The sequence below is a fragment of the Leopardus geoffroyi genome, chromosome B1 (assembly GCF_018350155.1).
Source record: "Leopardus geoffroyi isolate Oge1 chromosome B1, O.geoffroyi_Oge1_pat1.0, whole genome shotgun sequence".
Lineage (NCBI taxonomy): Eukaryota > Metazoa > Chordata > Mammalia > Carnivora > Felidae > Leopardus > Leopardus geoffroyi.
This window is the reverse complement of record NC_059327.1, coordinates 157,721,218-157,742,994: the sequence shown is the minus strand read 5'-3', so window position 1 is coordinate 157,742,994 and position 21,777 is coordinate 157,721,218.

Genomic DNA, 21,777 nt, shown 5'->3' with positions numbered 1-21,777 from the left:
ATAGGCATAGCAGCATTTATCATAATATCCCAAGTGTGGAAACAACCCAAATGTCTACAACTGATGAATTGATAAACATATGTGGTATACCTAATGAAATATTATTCAGCCAGGAAAAATAATAACATGCTGATACCTGGTGCAATGTGGATAGACCTTGTAAACATTATTCTACATGAAAGAAACCAATCACAAAAAGTCATATGTTGTGTGATTGCATTTATATGAAACATCCAGAAAAGGCAGATCTATAGAGATAAAAAGAGTAAGTTAGTGGAGGGGTCGTTGGGATTAAGTGGGAGAGGTGGTTTAGAATACCTGCTAATGGGAGTTAAGGTGACTTTTTGGGGCATTAAAATTGTTCTAAATTTAAATAGTGATGATAGTTGCCAGATTTTGTATGTATGCTAAAAGTATTTAATATCCAATTGTGTACTTTAAATAGGTGAATTTGGTGACATGTGAATTATATATTAATAAAGCTGTTTTAAAAAAGGGGGAAATAAAAAATATGAAGGGAAGAAGGAAGACAGAAAGTGTGAAAGGAAGGCCATTTGTTAGGCACACATTATGGACCAGATATTATGCTGGACTTTCCAAAAGGATGAACTTTTGTAATTCTCATGACAAGAGGAAACAGGTTTTGCTTTCACTTTATACAAAAGGAAATTGAGTCTTAGAGAAATAACTTTCCAAAGGTTATCAGACAGAGTATAATAAAATTGTGATCCACACCAAAGTCCAACTGACAACAAAATCCATGATCTTTTGATGACACAGCTGCATGAAATATTTTACCAAGATAATATAAAAAAAACTAATTTATTCTTCCAAATGATTAGAATTAGCTTTAAAAAAAAAAAAAACCTCCTACATGTTCAAATAAATTTGATTCCTTGAAAAGTTTTAATCAATAAAATAAAAATTTCAGGAGGTGAGAAGAACTATTAGATCAGCCTATTAAGGTAAACATGAGTATTTAAGTAACACTTTGATTTGCAGAATGCACAATAATCGTTTTGTCTGGTTTATCCTGAATAAAAAGTGACCAAATGATTTTCTGGGACTACTTGAATTCTTGCTGATTCCATGAATTATAGTTATCAAGAAATATCCATTTCAAATTCAGAAACATGCTAATGGTAGAAAGACAACCTTACATGAAACAGACAAGACTTTGAAAATACTATTCCAATTTATATTTTGTAAGAAGACTTAAAAATGCAGAATATTGGTCATTTTAAGTTTTATGCCTCAATAAAATTAATTCTCAATTTATTCTATGAAAATTAAATAAAATAAAATGATTCTTCAAAAGCGTTAAAAGCCTTAAAACACATATGAATGAAAACTGATATTACCATTAACATATCAGATGTTAAATAATTATATGCTAAATTGAATTTTTTAAATTTTAATTAAAGTGTTATATTAGTTTCAGGTTTACTATATTATATTAGTTAGTTATATTAGTTATATTAGCTATATTAGTTTCAGGTTTATAATTACTATTATAGTAATTCAGTATCTCCATATATTATTTAGTGCTTACACAGATAAGTGTACTCTTAATCACCTTCACCTGTTTCACCCCCACCCTCCCCTCTGGTAACCATCTGTTTGTTCTCTATAGTTAAGAGTATGCTTTTTGGTTTGTGTCTTTGTTGTTGATGATGTTGATTTGTTTTATTTCTTAAATTCCACATATGAGTGAAATTATATGGAATTTGTCTTTCTCTGACTGGCTTATTTTTCTTAGCATTATACTCTCTAGATCCATCCATATTGTTGCAAATGGCAAGATTTCATTTTTGTTATGGCTGAATAATATATATATATATATATATATATACACACATATATATATATATACACATATATATATATATACACACATATATATTCAATATTATATATATACATATATATGTATATATATATATTCTTTTTATTCATTCATCATTTCTTTTTATCTATTCATCTATCAATGGGCATATGGGCTGCTTCCATAATTTGGGTATTGTAAATATGTTGGAATAAACATAGGAGTGCATATATCTCTTCATTTTTTTTTTTAATGTTTATTTATTTTTGAGACAGAGAGAGACAGAGCATGAATGGGGGAGGGGCAGAGAGAGAGGGAGACACAGAATCTGAAACAGGCTCCAGGCTCTGAGCTGTCAGCACAGAGCCCGACGTGGGGCTCAAACTCACGGACCGCGAGATCATGACCTGAGCCAAAGTCAGACGCTTAACCTACTGAGCCACCCAGGTGCCCCTGCATATATCTCTTCAAATGAGTGTTTTGTATTCCTGGGATAAAGAGCCGGTAGTGCAATTTTGTAGGGTAGTTCTATCTTTAAAATTTTGAGGAATTCCGTACCATTTTCCACAGTGGCTGCACCAGTTTCCATTCCCACCAACAGTGCACAACGGTTCCTTTTTCTCCACATCCTCACCAATACTTATTGTTTCTTGTGTTTTTGATATTAGCCATTCTGACAGGTATGAGGTGATATTTTATTGTGGTTTTGATTTGTATTTCCCTGATGATGAGTGATGTTGAGCATCTATTCATGTGTCTGTTGGCCATATGTATGTCTTGTTTGGAGAAATGTCAGTTCATGTACTCTGCCCATTTTTTAATTGGGTTATTTTTGTGGATTTGTTTTTATTTTAGATTGTTTTGTGTGTGTGTGTTGATTTGTATAAGTTCTCTCTATACATTGGATAATAACTCTTTATCAGATATGTCATTGCAAACATGTACTCCCATTCAGTATGTTTGTGTTTTAGTTTTGTCTTTAGTTTGACTTTTAGTTTAGTTTTCACTGTGCAGAGCTTTTTATTTGATGTAATCTCGATAGTTTATTTTTGCTTTTGTTTCCCTTGCCTCAGGAGACATACCTAGAAAGATGTCGTTACAGCCAATGTCAGAGAAATTACTGCCTGTGCTCTCTTCTATGATTTTTATGGTTTCAGATCTCACATTTAGTTCTTTAATCCATTTTGAGTTTATTTTTATATATGGTATAATAAAGTGATTCAGTTTTATTCTTTTGTGTATAGCTGTCCCATTTTCCCAACACCATTTGTTGAAGAAATTGTCTTTTCCCCCGTTGGATATTCTTTCCTGTTTTGTTGAAGATTAATTGACCATATTATTGTGGGGGGGGGGTTATTTCTGGGCTTTCTATTCTGTTCTCTTGATCTATGTATCTATTACTGTGCCAGTACCTTACTGTTTTTATTACTACACCTTTGGAATATAACTTGAATCTGGAATCATGATACCTCAAGTTTTTCTTTTTCTTTTTCAAGATTGCTTTGGCTACTCATGGTCTTTTGTGGTTCCATACAAATTTGAGGATTGTTCTAGTTCTGTGAAAAATGCTGTTGGTGTTTTGATAGGGCTTGCATTAAATATGTAGATTACTTTGAGTGGTATAGACATTTAAAAAATATTTGTTCTTCCAATCCATGAGCACGGAATATCTTTCCGTTTATTTGCGTCATCTTCAATAACTCTCATCAGTGTTTTATAGTTTTCAGAGTACAGATCTTTCACCTCTTTGGCTAAGTTTATACCTATGTGTCTTATTATTCGTGATACAATTATAAATGAGATTCTTTTCTTAATTTATTTCTATTCACTGTTAGTGTATAAATATGCAAAGGATTTCTGTACATTGAGTTTTTATCACATAGTTTTACTAAACATCATTTACCAGTTCTAGTAGGCTTTTGGTGGCTTTGTTGAGGGTTTTTATCATGAATAGATATTATACCTTGTCAAATGCTGCTTCTGCATCTATTGAAATGTTCATATAGTTTTATCTTTCCTCTTTTTTTAAGTTTACTTATTTATTTTGAGAAAGAAAGAGAGAGGACACAGAGAGAGAGAGAATCTCATCAGGTTCCACACTGGCAGCACAGAGCCCAATGAAGGGCTCGAACCCAGGATCTGTGAGATCATGACCTGAGCCAAAACTAAGAGTTGAACGCTTAACTGATTGAGCCATCCAGGTGCCCCTATAGGTGCCTCTATTGAGATTCTGTATCACATTGATTGATTTGTGAATATTGAGCTACCTTTGCATCCCAGGAATAGTTGCTATTCCATCATGGCGAATGATTTTTTTTTTAAATGTATTGTTGGATTCACTTTGCTATTTTGTTGAGGAATTTTGCATCTATGTACATCACAGATATTGGCCTGTAGTTCTCTCCCTCTCTCTCACTCTTTTTTGTTTGTTTTGTTTTGTTTTGTTTTGTTTTGTTTTGTAGTATCTTTTTCTGGTTTCGATGTCAGAGTAATGTTGGCCTTATAGAATGAATTTGGAAGCTTTCCTTCCTCTTCTAGAATTTGAAAAAGTTTGAGAAGAATAGGTATTAATTCTTCTTTGAATGTTTGCTAGCATTCACCTTTGAAGCCATGTAGTTCTGCACTTTTGCTTGTTGGGTGTTCTTTTTGATTACTGATTTAATTCAGTGCTGGTAGTCAGTCTGTTCAAATTTTCTACTTTTTCCAGCTGCAGTTTTGGCAGGTTATATTTCTAGGAATTTATCCATTCTATTATGTTGTCCAATTTGTTGGCATATACTTTTTCATAATATTCTCTTACAATCATTTGAATTTCTGTGGTTGCAGTTGTTACTTCCCCTCCTTCATCTCTGATGCTGTTAATTTGAGCCTTTTTTTTTTTTTTTTTTTTTTTATGAGTCTGCCTAAAGGTTTTGATGATCTTTTCAAAGAACCAGCTCCTGGTTTCATTGATCTGTTCCATTGGTTTTTTTTTTTTTTTTTTTTTTTTTTAGTTTCTATATCATTTATTTCTCCCCCAATCTTTATTATTTCCTTCCTTCTGCTGGTTTTGTGTTTTGTTTGTTATTTTCTTAAAGCTCCTTTAGGTATAAGATTAGATTATTTGAGATTTTTCTTGCTTCTTGAGATAGGCTGTACTGCTATAAACTTCCTTCTTAGAACTGCTTTTGCTGCATCCCAAAGATTTTGGACCATTTTCTTTTCATTTTCATTTCTCCCATGTAATTTTGATTTCCTCTTTGATATCTTGATTGGCCCACTCATTGTTTAGTAGCATGGTATTTAACCTCCAAGGATTTGTGGTCTTTCCAGATTTTTTTTCTTGTGGCTGATTTCTAGTTTCATGGTGTTGTGGTCAGAAAAGACGCATGACATGACTTCAGTTTTTTTGAATTTGTTGAGACTTGTTTTGTGGTTTAATATGTATCTATTCTGTACACTGTTCTGTGTGCACTCGAAAAGAATGTATATTCTGCTGTTTTAGGATGGAATGTTCTGAATATATCTTTTAAACCCATCTTGTCCAGTGTGTCATTCAAAGTCACTGTTTCCTTTTTGATTTTCTGTTTGGATGACATATCCATTGGTATAAGTGGGGTGTTAAAGTCCCATACTACTATTGTATTACTGTACATTAGTTTCTTTATGTTTGTTATTAACTGTTTGTGTATTTGGGTGCTATCATGTTGGGTGCATATATATTTACATTTGTTGTATCTTCATGTTGGAGTGTCTTCTTTATTATTATATAGTGTCCTTTGTTTCTTATTACAATCTTAGTTTTAAAATCTGTTTCGTCCAATATAAGTATTGCTATCCTGGCTTCCTACTGACATCTATTTGCATGATAAATGTTTCTCCATCCATTCATTTTCAGTCTGGATGCACCTTTAGGTCTGAAACGAGTTTCCTGTAGACAGCATATAGATGAGTATTTTTTTTTTTTTAATCTATTCTGCCACCAGAATAGACACCATCTGTCTTTTGATTAGAGCATTTAGGCCATTTACATCGAAGTAATTATTAATGGGTATGTATTTATTGCCATTTTGTTACTTGTTTTGTGGTTATTTTGTAGTTTTTCTCTGATCCTTTTTTTCTCTTTCTTTATTTCATGGTTTGCTGGCTTTCTTTAGTGATATCTTGGATTCCTTTCTCATTAGTTTTTGCATATCTGTTCCTGGTTTTTGATTTGTGGTTACCTTTCGGTTTGTATATGGTATCTTCTGCATTTAGGATTCTATATTTCAAGTTGATAGTCACTTAAGTTTATTCCTCTCCTTTCAAAGTTTTAGGCATATGGTATCATAATTTATATCTTTTTACTTTGTGAGTCCTTCGACTGATATTTACAGCTATACTTAATTTTACTACTTTCGTGCTTCCTAATTTTCTTACTTCCACTTATGGTCTTCATTTCCCCTCAAAGAGTCCCCTTTAACATTTCTTGTAGGGCTGACTTAGCGCTCATGAATTACTTTACCTTTGTTTGTGTGGGAAACTTTTTATATCTCATTATATTCTGAATAATAGCCTTGTTGGATCTTGGCTGCAGATTTTGTCCTTTCAGCACTTTGAATATATCATGTTGCTCCCTTTTGGCAATCGAAATTTCTGCTAAAAAATTTGCTACTAGCTTTATGGGGTTTGTCTTGTATGTAACTATTTTGTTTTCTTTTGCTGCTTTTATTTTTATTATTTATTTATTTATTATTATTATTTTTTTTTTAATTTACATCCAAGTTAGTTAGCATATAGTGCAACAATGATTTCAGGAGTAGATTCCTTAATGCCCCTTACCCGTTTAGCCTATCCTCCCTCCCACAACCCCTTCAGTAACCCTCTGTTTGTTCTCCATATTAAGAGTCTCCTATGTTTTGTCCCCCTCCCCTTTTTATATTATTTTTGTTTCTCTTCCTTTGTGTTCATCTGTTCTGTGCCTTAAAGTCCTCATATGAGTGAAGTCATATGATATTTGTCTTTCTCTGACTGACTAATTTCACCTAGCATAATACCCTCTAGTTGCATCCATATAGTTGCAAATGGCAAGAATTCATTCTTTCTCGTGCTGCTTTTAAAACTCTATCTTTATTATTACTTTTTGCCATTTTGATTACCATGTGTCTTGGTATGGACCTCCTTGGGTTGATTTTCTTGGGGGCTTCTGTGCCTCCTGGATCTGGATATCTGTTTCCTTCTCTTGATTAGGGAATTTTTCAGCTATTATTTCTTCAAATAAATTTTATTCTCCCCACCCTTTTCTCTTCTCCTTCTAGAATCCTTATAGTGTGAATGATACTACACTTGATGGTGTCACTGTGTTCCCTAAGTCTATTGTTATTTTTGTTTTTAAGTTCATTTATTTATTTTGAGAGAGAGAGTGATAGAGAGTGAGTGTGAACAAGGGAGGGGCAAAGAAAGAGGGAGAGAGAGAATCGAAAGCAGACTCTGTGCTATTAGCACAGATATGGGGCTTGATCCCATGAACCATGAGATCATGACTTGAGCCTAAATTAAGAGTTGGATGTTTAACTGACTGAGCCACCCAGGCACCCCAGTCGATTCTCAATTTTCACAATTTTTTTTTCTCTCTTACCTACTCCACTTGATTACTTTCCATTACTCTGTCCTCCAGGTCACTGATTTGTTTTTCTGTTTCCTTTATTCTGTCTAGTGTATTTTTAATTTCATTATTGTGTTCTTCATCTGTAATTGGTTCTTTCTTATATCTTTGTTGAGGGTCTCACTGATATCCTCCACTCTTCTCTAGTCCACTGAGTATATTCATGATCGTTACTTTAAATTCTCTATCAGGCATAGTGCTTATATTTGTTTCACTTAGGTCTCTTGCTGTGGTTTTGTCTTGTTTTTTGTTTTTTTTGTTTTGTTTTGTTTTCATTTGGGACATATTCATCTGTTTTCTCATTTTGTCTGACTCTCTGCATCTGCTTCTGTGTACTGGTAAAGTCACCTATGTCTCCTGCTCTTGAAAATAATGGCCTTATGGAGGACAGGTTCTGTGGTATTCTGCAGTGCAGTGTCCCCTGTTCACCAGAACCTAGAGCTTTAGGGTGACTCCAGTATGTGTTGCCTATTCCCTGCTGTTGTGTCTTGTCTGTTTTTTCATTCAGTCTAGTCATCTGTAGTGGATGTCTTTGCCTGACATGGGCAGTGTTTGGTTCCTGTAGTGTTAGTTGAATAGTCTCAGGCTGTCTTGGGCTTTAGTTTAGTCAGACCTGGAATTTGCCTGAGATACAGTATCTCCAAACTGCTGAGCATTTTTCCTGTGTTGTCCCCTCAGAAGTATTCATTGGAGGGCAGGGCCTATAATCAGACCAACTTCCTGCCCCCAGCCCATGGCTGGGGCCACAGGCTGACTGGTGCGTGGTTATCCCCTTCTCACCCTAGGGAAGGAATCAACTTTAGAGTGGTTACAGAGTGATGCTGGTCCCTGTCAGGATGGTTTGCACACTGCCAGCCTTGTGAATGGGCTTCAGGTGAGGAGCCTATAGGAGTGGATGTGCTGCAGCCAGTCTGGATTGGCTAGGGAAGGGCACACAGTTTTAACAAGGTGCTCCCAGCTCTTCTGTAGGAGGGGGCCTGCCACACCACAGCCACCATCACTACTGCCAGGACCAAGGAGTCACAAAGTGCACAGGTCATGAGACAAGGTATTGACAATGTTTGTGGTGCTCTTCTGGGTTTGGGGACCCAGTGCTGGGACTTAGGCAAGCATGACTGGAAAGGGAAGATCTGCGGTGGCCAGTGTTGACACCCCACTGGTCCTGCGGGTGGCCCTGTGTTTATGTTGGGGTGTGGGGGAGGAAAATGGCATCCGACAGCTCTTTTCTTCCTAGAAAAGTCCCTCAGTGAATCCTGTCCCTTAGAGACAGGCTCTGAGATTACTAAATAATGCTCCTTCCCATATGCCCCAGGCAGTTTTGAAACTGCTGCTTCTAGCTGTATCTCTGCTGCCAGCTTTTTGCACTGTCTCTTTAATGGTGGGGGCTTGGTTTCTATTTGCCCTCAGGGATCTCCCATAGCTGAATTAATTGATTGTTAAAATTCCAGGCTTTAAGCCCCACTAGTTGTAAGAACTCACAAAATTTGGGCCCTCAAGTGTTCAAACCCAGATGTTGTGGTGATTTGTCTTCCCTGTGTGTGCTTCCCCGTGTGAGGGTCTGTTTCTCTAGCCTCTCCATGCCTGCAGCTCCCTCCCTCCCATGCATGCCCTACAGTCCCTTAGATGTGGCCTCGTCTCTACCTTTACCTGTAGATTTTGTTCTACCAGTCTTTGGGTTATATTTTGGTTTGTTTATACTGATGTGAGTGTATCTCTGGGACAAGGTAAGCTTAGGGTCCTCCTATTCCACCAACTTCCCAGACTCTAATCTGACTTGAATTTCTTAAAATAACATAAGATAAATGTTGGGTATTTTTTTTAATTGACTGTCTTCAAAGTTATTTTTTATTAATTCATTTTTATGTTAATATATCCTCTACAACCTTTTAATGATGAAAATAAAAAGGAAATGAATTGCTTTATCAGTATATTTAATAACTGTAGTATTTTTGCTTTCTTAAAACATAGGAGTCTTTGAAATACAGGTACTCAGGTTTGACTACATTAACAAGGAGTTAATTTAAAGGAACATCTGGTTGTTTCTAATTGCTCTGGATGGGAAAAAGAGGACCCAGATGCTTACATAATTCATCCCTCCATCTCTAGTTGACAATAACAATAGCTTTGCAGTAGATATAGTAAGAACCCAGTGCTGTTTGAGCTTATGCGTTCCTAACTGAAACATAGGCATAGATATTTTTTCTAAATTTCTCAAATTGAAGGTGTGCACAAACCGACCGTATATGTGTCTATATTTATATTTTAATTACAAGTTTGAAAATATTTATTGCTGCTACTTTGACCACTATAGGAAAGAGGCATGTGGTAGGAAGAATTCTAAGATGGGCCCGAGGACTGTGCCCTCTAGTGTACATGCTCTGTATAATCCCTCCCCTTGTGTGTGGATGTGAACTGTGAATATGACAAATGCCACTATTATGATAGATTACATTATATGGCAGATGTGAAGGAATTTTGTAGATATAAAGCTACTCGGCTGACTTTGATTTAATCAAAGGGAGATGATCTCAGTGGGCCTGACCTAATCAGCTGAGCCCTTTATAAAAACTCAGAAGCAGCTGAGAAGCTATCCCAGTGGCTGTGAAGAAGCAAGCTGTCAGTAGTTATACAGCTGCCAGAAAATGAATTCTACTTACAAGGATGTGAGCTGGGAAGAAGACCCTGAGCCTCACATGAGACCACAGCCCCAGGCAGCATCTTGGTCATAGCCATGTTCAGATGCTTTGACTCCTGATCTAATAGGTGAGATAATATATGTATGCTGTTTCAAGCTTGTGGAATTTTGTTGCATAACAATGGAAAACTAATTCAGTACATACAGTCTATCACAAGGACTTGAATTTGATAGTGGTTTGTACATAGTAGGCACTGATTCATACTCCTGTCATACATTTTAGTTTCATAAAGTAGAGTTAGGGGCACCTAGGTGGCTGAGTCGATTGAGGGTCTTACTCTTGGTTTCAGCTCAGGTCATATCTCATAGTTTGTGAGCCTGCTTGAGACTCTATCTCTCCTCTCTTTCTGTCCCTATCCCGCTCGTACTCTCTCTTTCTCTCAAAAGAAATAAATAAACCTTAAAAAAATTTTTTTAAAAAGTAGAGTTAATTAAAAAAAAACTTTCATATATCAAGGATTGTTTTCTCTTCTGACATTAGCAAAAAGTTCATTAGTAGAAACTTTTTAAGTGTGGCAGCTACAGGTAAATCTCAAGCATACTTGTGCCCAGCTAAAATTGATTTAATGTATATCCTTGGATATAAAAGATGCTCTTCTACAGACAGACTGAGTAAGAAAGAGGATTATTGTAATACATTGAAAAATAAAAGAGATTTACAGAATAACCAATTGAAGTTTAGCTTACAATGCTAGGAATACTTTCCAAGTTGATTGGGTTTGTGAGGCAGAGGTGAAAAGTGAATTACAAAATGAAAAGCGTTTCTTTTTCAAGACACACAACTGCAGAGGGAGATCTAGCAGGAGTAGTGTAAAAGGATGTATTCTTCCATAAGCATTATTTAGCTTTGCAATAATACTTGAGGAATTCAGAAACTTTTCTAAAGGAGGAATAGAATAAACAAAAGAAGCTTTATTTTAATGTTCTTTTTTCTTATTTTTTTCTCCTTTCGGAAGTAGAATAGTAAGTAAACAAGAATTTCTTTTGATTATTTAAAAAAAACTTGCCATAATATTAATATTAATATTTAATAAAGTTCAAAATATAAGATGAGCAAAGGAATATGCCCAATAACATTTAGCATTTTGCACGAGAAAGAGAATCACGGCCATACAAATATTCAGAGGACCAATTACAGCAAAAATAAGGTACAGAATATATTATCAGAGCAGCTTAGAAGCATCATCCTCAGTGGTAAAATAAAGGGCAAGATACAGGCAAAACAGTCATCACTTTTACGTAATTAGAAAACAAATAGAGGAGTCATGTTATTGTGAATACCCATTAACTATTACAAATTGTATTGGAACATTTAAGAAGTGCAATGAATAACCAATTAGTCTATGGTACTCATCATTGCCGGAGTGAGTGCTTAATACAAAGTTTATGAAATAGACTTTGCATTTTATTTGCCAAAGCCTCTTTATTTGTGATTTTGTCTGAACCTTGATGAAGAGTTGGACTTTATTTATGCCCTTGCACGCAATTACCACCGTTTTCCTTTTTCTTTCCCTCTCCCTAATTAATACATATTAACATCCCAAGTGATCAACTTTTGACATTCTTCAGGAACATTTAATTCATTCACTCAATCAAGATCCCTTTTGAGACAAAAGATAAGGCGAATATAAACAGGAAACTCAGTGAATTTCATTTGTTAGGCTCTTTAGTAGGGGTTAAAAATGTCAATACCAGTGTTTTTATAACATTTTTCATGAGGGATTTCACGTCATCCTGAAGACTAGAAGCATAGAAAGTTGTACATTTTCAGAGAAGCTAATATGTTTCTTTATTCTTATGCCTTCTATTAGTTTTGGTTCCATAAACTTCATGTGTGACTCCCTCAGGATAAAGGAAGTCCTTGCACACTACTCTTTGGTGACTATTCCTCCTTAAAACTCACCCAGTTATTCTTTGATTATTTTACGTTGGTCATTCTGAATTTTTCCTTTCAAATATGTCCAACTTTTGGAGCTATTTGTTTTATGTGTCGTGATTTTTTTTTTTAACGTTTATTTATTTTTGAGAGACCAAGTGTGAGTGGGGGAGGAGCAGAGAGGGAGACACAGAATCTGAAGCAGGCTTCAGGCTCTGAGCCATCAGCGCAGAGCCCAACGCGGGGCTCCAGCTCGAGAACTGCAAGATTATGACCTGAGCAAAGTCAGACGCTTAACTGACTGAGCCACCCAGGTGCCCCTGTTTCTTGATTTAAGGGTCAGCTCCCAGCTGATATAACCCTGGACACTTGATCTACAATTTTAAGAGAATACTTCTTCCTGCCAAGACATTAGTTCCCTTTGGTATTAGTTGTAAGTCATGTCTCTGACATCTTATTCATATTTTTTATTATGTTTCTTTGGGATCTAACTTCCTTTTTTGTTCTAGTATCTCTGATACCACTCCTTTTCTAGCAGTTTAACATCAGTAAGAAACCAGAGACTTTATTCATTTATTTCATTTTAATTTCATTTTATCTTAAAGATATTACTCTCTCCTTTTTTATCAGCCTACATTTCTTCACTTTGTTTTCATTCTTATGATGCTCCTGTGCTTGAGATAGTTTTGAAACACATATGTTTTGAAAGCATTTTTAAAAATAAAGCAGAGAAACCAAATGTTCTGCCAGAGCCCTTAAAATTATCTTCTTCAATTTTAGGTGTGCTTATTTTATTTGCTTTTTTTTCCCCCCTTCACATCCACTTAAGATTATGGTTTATACTCCTTAAAACAATGGCCTCCATTTCTCTTTATTCGTTTGTTTTTTAAAAAAAATTAGCATACCTCTTTGATTAAGGCTCCATTTTGTGTGTGCCTGAAATCTAAAGTGATAAGGAGAACACACGTCTTTAACGAAGCTAGGTCCTGACAATGCTCAATGCTAGGGATTGCGTTAGCTGTTTGAATATGGTACAGCCCATCTACTCCTGCCTGTTTTACCCTGGAACCCACCTATCTCTGTTGTTTCAAGTTTTGGTTTGTAATCTAAGTACATAAACATACTAAAGGTGACCAAAAAAAAAAAAAAAAAAAAAAAAAAGTTCATCTCTAACCTAATGTACACAGTGTTTTTTCTCTATGTTTTACCTTAGCTGGCCTAACAACCTATCTAGCATGGCAGCATGCATGTTTTCGTTAAGACCTAGCATGGTCTCCCTATCATTTGTATAGTGTGGCTAAGAGCCACTCGTGTAGCACTGCCTATATAAGTTGCATAGGGCTCCCCACTCAGAAGATTCCTGCGTGAGACAATTCTCTGCTGTCACTATCTTAAAATTCTTAATAATTTTTAACTAAGAGCCCACACTTTCGTTTTGCACTGGGCACCACAAATTATGTAGCTGGTCTGACCAGTCAGCGCTGCTATTTGCTACAGTTAACTGCCAAGGTCACAATTCCGTGTGACTGAGTTTTAAAGTCAGTCATCCAGGTCACATTAAACACCAATGCATAATTACCAAAACCAACAAACAAAAACAGCAAAAGAGAAGTTATTGTAATCTGATAACCTGACGTGGTCATGAAATCCCAATGCTCGTGTTTACTATAGCACCGCTAAGTCTTACAGCCACCGTTTCTGGCTGCTCTAACTGGGTATTATCTGTCACCACTTGTGTGCATTGTCTGCTTAATTTTATCCCCTGTATGTTCTCCAGGTTCCAAGCCAAACATATTAGATATTTTGGATATTAGTAAGGCCCAATAAATAGGACCCTCTTATATCATCTGGATTCAGAACCACCTGAAACATAGACAAGAATCAAACTTCCAGAAATCAAAATGTCAACTTTGTTACTGATAAAGTAAAATGGTATAGGTTGATAAATCTGGTCCAATGTCATGTTAACACTCCCTCAGCTGAAATTATCCTCCCCTAGATACTGGCTTCTGCCATAGATCTTGCCCCACTCAGCTTATTACTACCTTCTTCCTAAAAGAAGGTGGGATTGGATGCTTCCTACCAGCAGCTATCCCTCTGCCCCACTATAGAGAAAATAGAAGAGTAGAGCCACACATGCCCCTTACTTTTGCATATATCGATTAAATAAGACAACTTTCCTTCCTTGAGGAAAAGTGAATGAAGAGATATGTCTACAAATCATAAACTCTGGTCACACAGATTACTGAAGGCAGGGAGAAAGGAAGTTCTTATAATTGGTGGTGGGGGCTGGGAGACTATAAGACAAGAATATACTTTATGAGATATACCTCTAGTCCATCCAGGAGAAGGATTTAAGGTTGAATGTTTCTGAAGAAATCCAAAGGTCCTTCTCTATAAGAACTTATTAAAAGGATAGTTAAGAAACTCACATTTTGGAATAAAGCCTAAAGATTTTAATGTACACCAAGAAAATTGGGAATAAAAGTAAACCAGTGATTCTATTTGTGAAGTAATAGAAATTTGAGGCTAAGCTTAGTTTTTTTTTTTTCATAACTTAATAGCATTCCTTGGGGTGCCTGGGTAGCTCAGACAGTTAAGTGTCCAACTCTTGATTTCAGCTCAGATCATGGTCTCACCATTTGTGGAATCTAGCCCCACATTGAGTTCTGGCAGAGCAAAGCCTGCTTGGGATTCTCTCTCTCTCTCTCTCTCTCTGTCCCTCCCTCCATCTCGCTCTCTCTTAAAATAAATAAACTTTAAAAACTAGCATTTTTTTTAATTTCAAAAATTTTTAAAGATGATTACTTTTATTTATTTTTTCAACGTTTATTCATTTTTGGGACAGAGAGAGACAGAGCATGAACGGGGGAGGGGCAGAGAGAGAGGGAGACACAGAATCGGAAACAGGCTCCAGGCTCTGAGCCATCAGCCCAGAGCCTGACGCGGGGCTGGAACTCACGGACCGCGAGACCGTGACCTGGCTGAAGTCGGACGCCTAACCAACTGCGCCACCCAGGCGCCCCAAAGATGATTACTTTTAATTTGCTACCATAATTTAATTTATACTGTAGACTATAAATTAGAGTTTCTTTTTGATATTCCATTTAAGTTTGAACCGTGCAGTCTACATGTACAGTGTAATGTGCACTATGGAACATTATATACAGTTATATTCTCATATTCCTGATTTATCTAGTAAGGAAATAGAAATGTGTTCTACTAGGTACCTAGGAGTATTCCTCTTTCAGCTTCATAATTTCCCAAGATGGCCCTCTACGGACCTCCTCTGAGGAGGAGTCATTAAGTTCACCTGGATAAACCTTTGCTAGTGTCTGGTGCCACAAAAACAAACCAAGGATTACTTAGGTAGGGATTATTTTTAAGGCAATGAAAGCATTCCAAGTGTCCTTCATTTGTTACTATGTGTTCCAGATATTGTCCATATGTGTTCCCAGATCTACTCCCCACTTTTCCCCACACTGCTGTCTGCCCTGGGATGATTTCTTGCATGACATGTGTGAACAAATCCCCTGACTTCTAGCTTCAGGTTAGGGTAGAGCAATGGTGAGCCTAGGGAGAGATGGAAGAGGGAGAAGACAGTGAGATCAGGGTAATTATTAGGTGTTGCTCTGGCTCCCATGCTGAGGGGACGCCTGTCATGTCTCTTTCCTGAAGGTCACTGCTCCTCTCAAGGCTCTCTTCTGTATAGTATACTTTCCTTCTAGTTTCTAGGAACCATCATTTTGGTGTTCCCTGCCCCAGACAACTGTGTTATTTCTTGTAGTTCCCTTACACCAAACGACACCTTTCTAAGTGGTCCCTTTTTGAACACTTCTGGGATAATTCTAATTTTAATGTGCCCCATCTATTTTATATAAACACCCAGACAGACACAACCTGCCGTGGAAAGGTCTCTCTAAAAGCATGTAAATCACTTTGTGTGTACTAAAACCAGAATATTTTCTGGTGTTAGGAAATGCAATAAATACAGTGGCAGGTTGGTAGGGGGAAATCCTCAGCTCTTTTGTCTACATCAATGGCATTTTAAATAAAGGTGGCTTTTACCATGTTCATACAACCTGGCTGGTCTCGTAGTTATTGAAGTTCTTCTCATGGATAAGCATTTAAAGAACTCCAAGAGGGGATGTTGTCTCATCCATCTTTGTTACCTGCCATGGAAAGGCCTTTTCCTGTGAACATTATGATTATGTATGGGGTATTGCCTGATCAATATATTTCTATTTAAGGATGCCAGATACTTAAAGTGATGATCTTCCAGACTATACAGTGTTAGAATCCATTTAGAGCCCTTGTCCCATGTTAATAAAAAAGAATCATTTCCAAAACAACTTAATTCAAAGTGCTGGTTAAAAGAAGAAAAGATGCTGAATTAGTCAACTGGTATATGGCAGCCACACTACTTTCCTAAAAAGTAAAATCAAATTGTATTTCTAAACCCTGTTATTCACCTGGTACTACCAGCCTATTGCCATTTTGGAACTTTGTAGCTTCATACAGATGAATACAAAGCCACACAGCAGGAAAACACAGAAAAAATTAGAATATTAAAAATGAAATAGCTATGTGCAGCATGGAGCTGTTTTTTGTTTTGTTTTGTTTTGTTTTGTTTTATAGCTACTGGTGATTTTCTTCTTCTTTTTTTAATTTTTTTTAAACCAAAGAAATTCTCTTGAGGGACATTTGTGGAAGAAGCCATGCATTTTGAGATACAAGTGAAATGATATATCCTTTAGACATAGGTCTTCCCATAATGTGCACAAGAGAAGCCTGTCTTCTTGCTGCGTTTAATACATTCTGTCCTCCTTAGGAAACTTCTGATGATAACAATTAGAGGCATTTGTGCTACTGCCTTAAATCTCACCATCTCTAGATTACTAAAAATAAATTGGATTAAGTTGTGAACAAATAGTATTTTTTGAAACTCTCTTCAGAATGGAGTATTGCTCTAGAGTACTAAGAAAATAAAAGAGGGTTACCGGTATGTTTCTGTCTGTCTAGGAATCTGGTTTCAACCTGGAGTCCTTTATAATAAACCACTAGGGAAAACTCTCCTGGGAAAAAACATCTATGAGCTTAGGTTTAAAGAAACAATGTTTGGCCTTTGTTTTTTCCTTGTTGAGCTGCAAAATATCAAAGGACATTAAGGCGTTTTATGAAACTTGGTTTAAAATACTGGTGATAGATTTTTCTCTATTCTCCCCAGAATTCATTGAATAAATGTAAGTGTCTAATTATAAAAAGAACTATAACAAACAAAAGATAGGAAAATATTATGTACATATGAGTCAACAGTTTGAAATGGATTATTAATGAAGTAAATTCCGAACCATCTGGTTTTCCAATCTTGATTAAATTAGGGTGTAATCAGTATGACTGGATCAGCTGTGGAATATACAAACCAGTTACATATAAATGAGTCATGTATAGTAATTGTCTACATATTTAAAATGAGGACTTTGTGTACTGAACCACTAGGAAATATACAGAACATAGATCTCTATTCCCCTAGTTTTTCAATGCAAATTATCGTTAGGAATATTCCATCACTTAACGTTTATAGGAATCTGCTTTCTTTTTAAAATGATGAAGCACTTGTTCATACATTTTAAATTTCTATTCTTCACTCCATGAGAGACAAAGACAAAAAAATGAGTTACATTGCTCTCATATAGCTTATACACCCTCCCCCACCACTCCACCGCCCCAGGAAGAAAAGAGCCTCACATGGAATATCAGTGAACACTATAGAACAATTCCAAAACAAGTTCCAGGAATTTTGTAATGATTCATTCCCTACATAATTTTCAGAGTTTAATGATCATTCCTGCACAAAATTTGGTAAAGTGTGTGTGCAGTATTGCTGTTTTCAGTGAATAGTTTGAAGCTCTATAGGTATGGCTCTAGATAAAAGTTTGCATTTTATTTATTCATCTTTAAATTTTAACGTCAGCACCTAGAAAGCATGTGGCACGTTATCGGTGTTCGATCAATGTTGATTAAATGAAAAAATCAACGAGTGTGAATCCCTCTCAGCTGAGAAGACGGCCTCCCATCCATCACAGCGCTCTGAGCTCTGCAGGCATCTGGAGTTACACTTCCCAGTTGCCATGGTTGCTTATGGCTTAAGCTGCAATATTGTTAACGCTTTCAGCATTAGTAGTAATAGTGTTTGTTTTACAGTCATTATCCATCTCCCTGTCAGAAGCCTCAGACATCTCATTGAAAGAGTGGGCGCTGCGAGGGCTGCCCAGAACCAGGCCCAGAAAGGATCTTTTGCCCAACATTATAAGGCTTCTGTCTATGCTCCAGGAAATGTGTTTCTGCTTTGTCTTTCCTGACACCCCCCCCCCCAACCCCCATCTAATTTAGCCTCTTGTTTAGCTTGTGTACATTTCTGGATTCCTGGAGCTGTGTCGAGGCTCACTCTGGCTGTTTGATGTCCTGGAATCCTGCCTTTGGAATTTTCTCTTGTCCCCTGCTTGTGCTGTGCCACGTATTGAACCATTTCTGATTATTTCTTTTTCTTTACCTAATCTTAATGATTGACCATGTATTGACTATATGGAGCTATTTTTAGTCTAGACTGCCTCTTCTATAGTCTATCTTTGGATTCTAAACATGCCTCAAGCAAGTCCTTAGGTGGGCCCAAACTACCAAAAAGACAAGTGTGAGGGCAAAGAAACAGACAAAAGGCTTCTAACTTAGTTTAGATGTAGGGACCTAAGTATCCTTCGTGGAGCAGACCATTTCCTAAGAAATGACAGACCATAAGAATTCAGATTTGAGGAGTTCTTTGTAATTAATACAAGTGGTAAGCAGATAATAATGTAGTTTCTTCGGATCATATTAGGACCAGGAAAATGTGGCCTTCTAATTTTGCTTGTTTGTTTTCCATGGCTATCATCTACTCAATAGCAAAGTGATTCTCTATACATACTCATACCATAAAACTATATGTATAAATATGTTCCTGATAATGACCCACAATACAAATATTTTATATTATTTTTAAATACATCTTTTTTTTTGTTTGGGGGAGTTTGTGTGTCCCCTACTTTCATAATCGTCTCAGATATGATATGGGTTGTAGGGGAAAAAGACCTGCATCATGATCGTCAGCAGCATATAAGGGAAACCCAGAGAGAACAATACAGTGTTCCTTTGAGAAATGCTGTATCTGCAAAGCTGTTGATAGCATGGAAGAGAATATTATGCACGAAAATTTGAACAATGGCTATGTAAGACAGTGAATAAGAAGAGGCAGAGTTGGAATGAAAACATGTTTTGGGTGCTGCTTACTCAATTGTATATTTATGTTTCCTTTCTATGCATAATCAATAATGATGCTTGATTTAAAAGACTAAGTCTAAACAAGTCTAAAAGAGTTCTTTAAAATAAAGTAAAACTTACAACTAAAGGAGCATTTGTCATTATTTAATTGGAATCTTTTTTAACGTTATATGGGGCAACAAGACAAAGGCATTGGCCACGCAAGTGGCTGTCTCTACAGAACATTTGGCAGCCCTTCAAAAAATGGTGTGCCCTGAGTAATGAGGCCTTAGCCTTCTATACTCAGATCAGGTCATTGAATGTGAGCTGCCCTAGGGCAGGTGAACCATGTGTGATGTGCCTCTCTTAGGCTAAGAATAATTCTCAGAGAAGGACTCACCTAAGACCCATTCAATGGAAGTTTCTCTGGCCTACAGAGAACTTCAGGGTGACATGCTTTATAACCACTACACTGTACCTCTTACCCAACTTGGATCCAGTTGCTTCATGGGAAAGTTCTGGAAAAAGCTCCTCTAAGTTTTCAATCATTTCCCTATGGAAACTAAAAATAGGAAAAACCTTAGGGGAAACTACACCCTGCTTTTGCAGGTTGTTTCAGGGACACCACTGATACTAATGGCCACCTTACTCTGTTATCCTTTACAGCTACCCCTTCCACAAGCTAGCACCTCTGCTGGGCTAGGCGACCTACCTGCTGGATGACTTCAGTCGCTATCTCTGTGAAGTCTGAATTTCTATTGACTATAACATTCCCAGGCCATGAATGCTGCATTTTCCTCTTTATCGTTTAAAATTGGGCAAGGGTAGATCAAGAACAACCTTAATAGATCACAAGGATCTGAAACATATTCTTGTTTGCCTCCACTATGGAACAGCACACCTCCCTTCTTGATGATCAGGGACAATTCTGCCTGGAAGGTGGTTCTCCTCTTATCAGCTGCACTCATGGTGTGAGGATCCAGAAATGACTGGATTAGGACTCTTGCTCAGTTTTCTTGTGAAAGTATTGTCTCTCTCACAACAGATCTCTAAATCTGAAGATTTAGGCCTCTAGATTTGATTTGCCCAGAGTTGTTCAGATAAGATGCAACTTTCTACAAGTGGACCACTGGGAGTGATGGTGAGCATCATCATCACCTCTGCCTCCTACCCCTTGGTTCCTGGAACCATGTATTCTACCTACTGGGAACACCTTATAATTATGATTGATTGATTTAGGATATACACACACACACACACACACACACACACACACAGACACACACATATGAAATAATGCATATTTACAAATATATTTATTATATATATTTGTATATATATACATTTATATATGCATATGTATAAATATATGTATACATACAAATACATATTTTAATGTATACAAATATATGTATATGCATGTAATGTAATAATATAATGTGCAAATTGTAATTATATAATTTATAAATACATACATAATTTATAAATGTAAATATTTATTAAAATATACATTTATCCCTCTCCATGCATGATGTCTTCTCATCTTCGCCAAGTATCATCTAACCTGGAGCCCAGGTTATACCTTAATGAGATCATCCCACATCTCAACATGCTATAAGGCCTGCAGCTTCTGAAAGGTAGGTTATACGGGAGGATCATTGGCCCCCATGTCGTACCTCTGTGTCTTTAAAGTGGGCTCCTTAGCTCAGTCAGATGTGATGCAAGATCCTATGTTTGTGTGTCTGACACTGACATGGATAGTGGTGCTGGCAGATGCACAAAGAGAAATATTATTTCCAGGTTGGAAGGGGTATAATTGGATCTACTTACCACCAAGTGGCTTATTGATCTTGGGGAAAAATATCATAAGAAGTTGTCATCTTTGCTCTTTGTTGGTGGCAGGATAAATAGTATCCACTTGCTATAAACTTACAGGTCTGTTTCTTGAGGATCTAGCCTATTCTTTCTCCAGTGGGTTCTAGGTCTAAAAACTGGCTTAAATTCAGAAGGTGTGACGTTTTATTGGGATTGCTATATAGTTTTCTGATCATCCAATCCTTATTTATTTTGATTGTATGGATTGATTAACGTCCTTATTTTGTGCCTATAAGCCTTGCCCCTATATTCTCTACTATTTACATAGCTAGCAATCTGTGAATCAAACTTTCCTAGCTGCCAGGCCTAACCTTGCTGCCCATTTTGATATTCATTCCCTTTTTTTCACACACTTGGTTCTATTATGTTAGAGTCCTACCATCAACATTGCAAATTCAACAAACTCTGTTCTGTTACAGTTTCCCCTACCGTTAGCCTGACCTACAAGAGTACAACCATTCTTGATCTTCACTAAGGTACCCACAATGCAACTCCCACTAGCATATGTTTTATCACTTTATGAAATGGGATGTCATCTAGGCTCCTCTGGAAGCATAATCAGTTGCTGGGTTTTCTGGCCTCACAAAGTA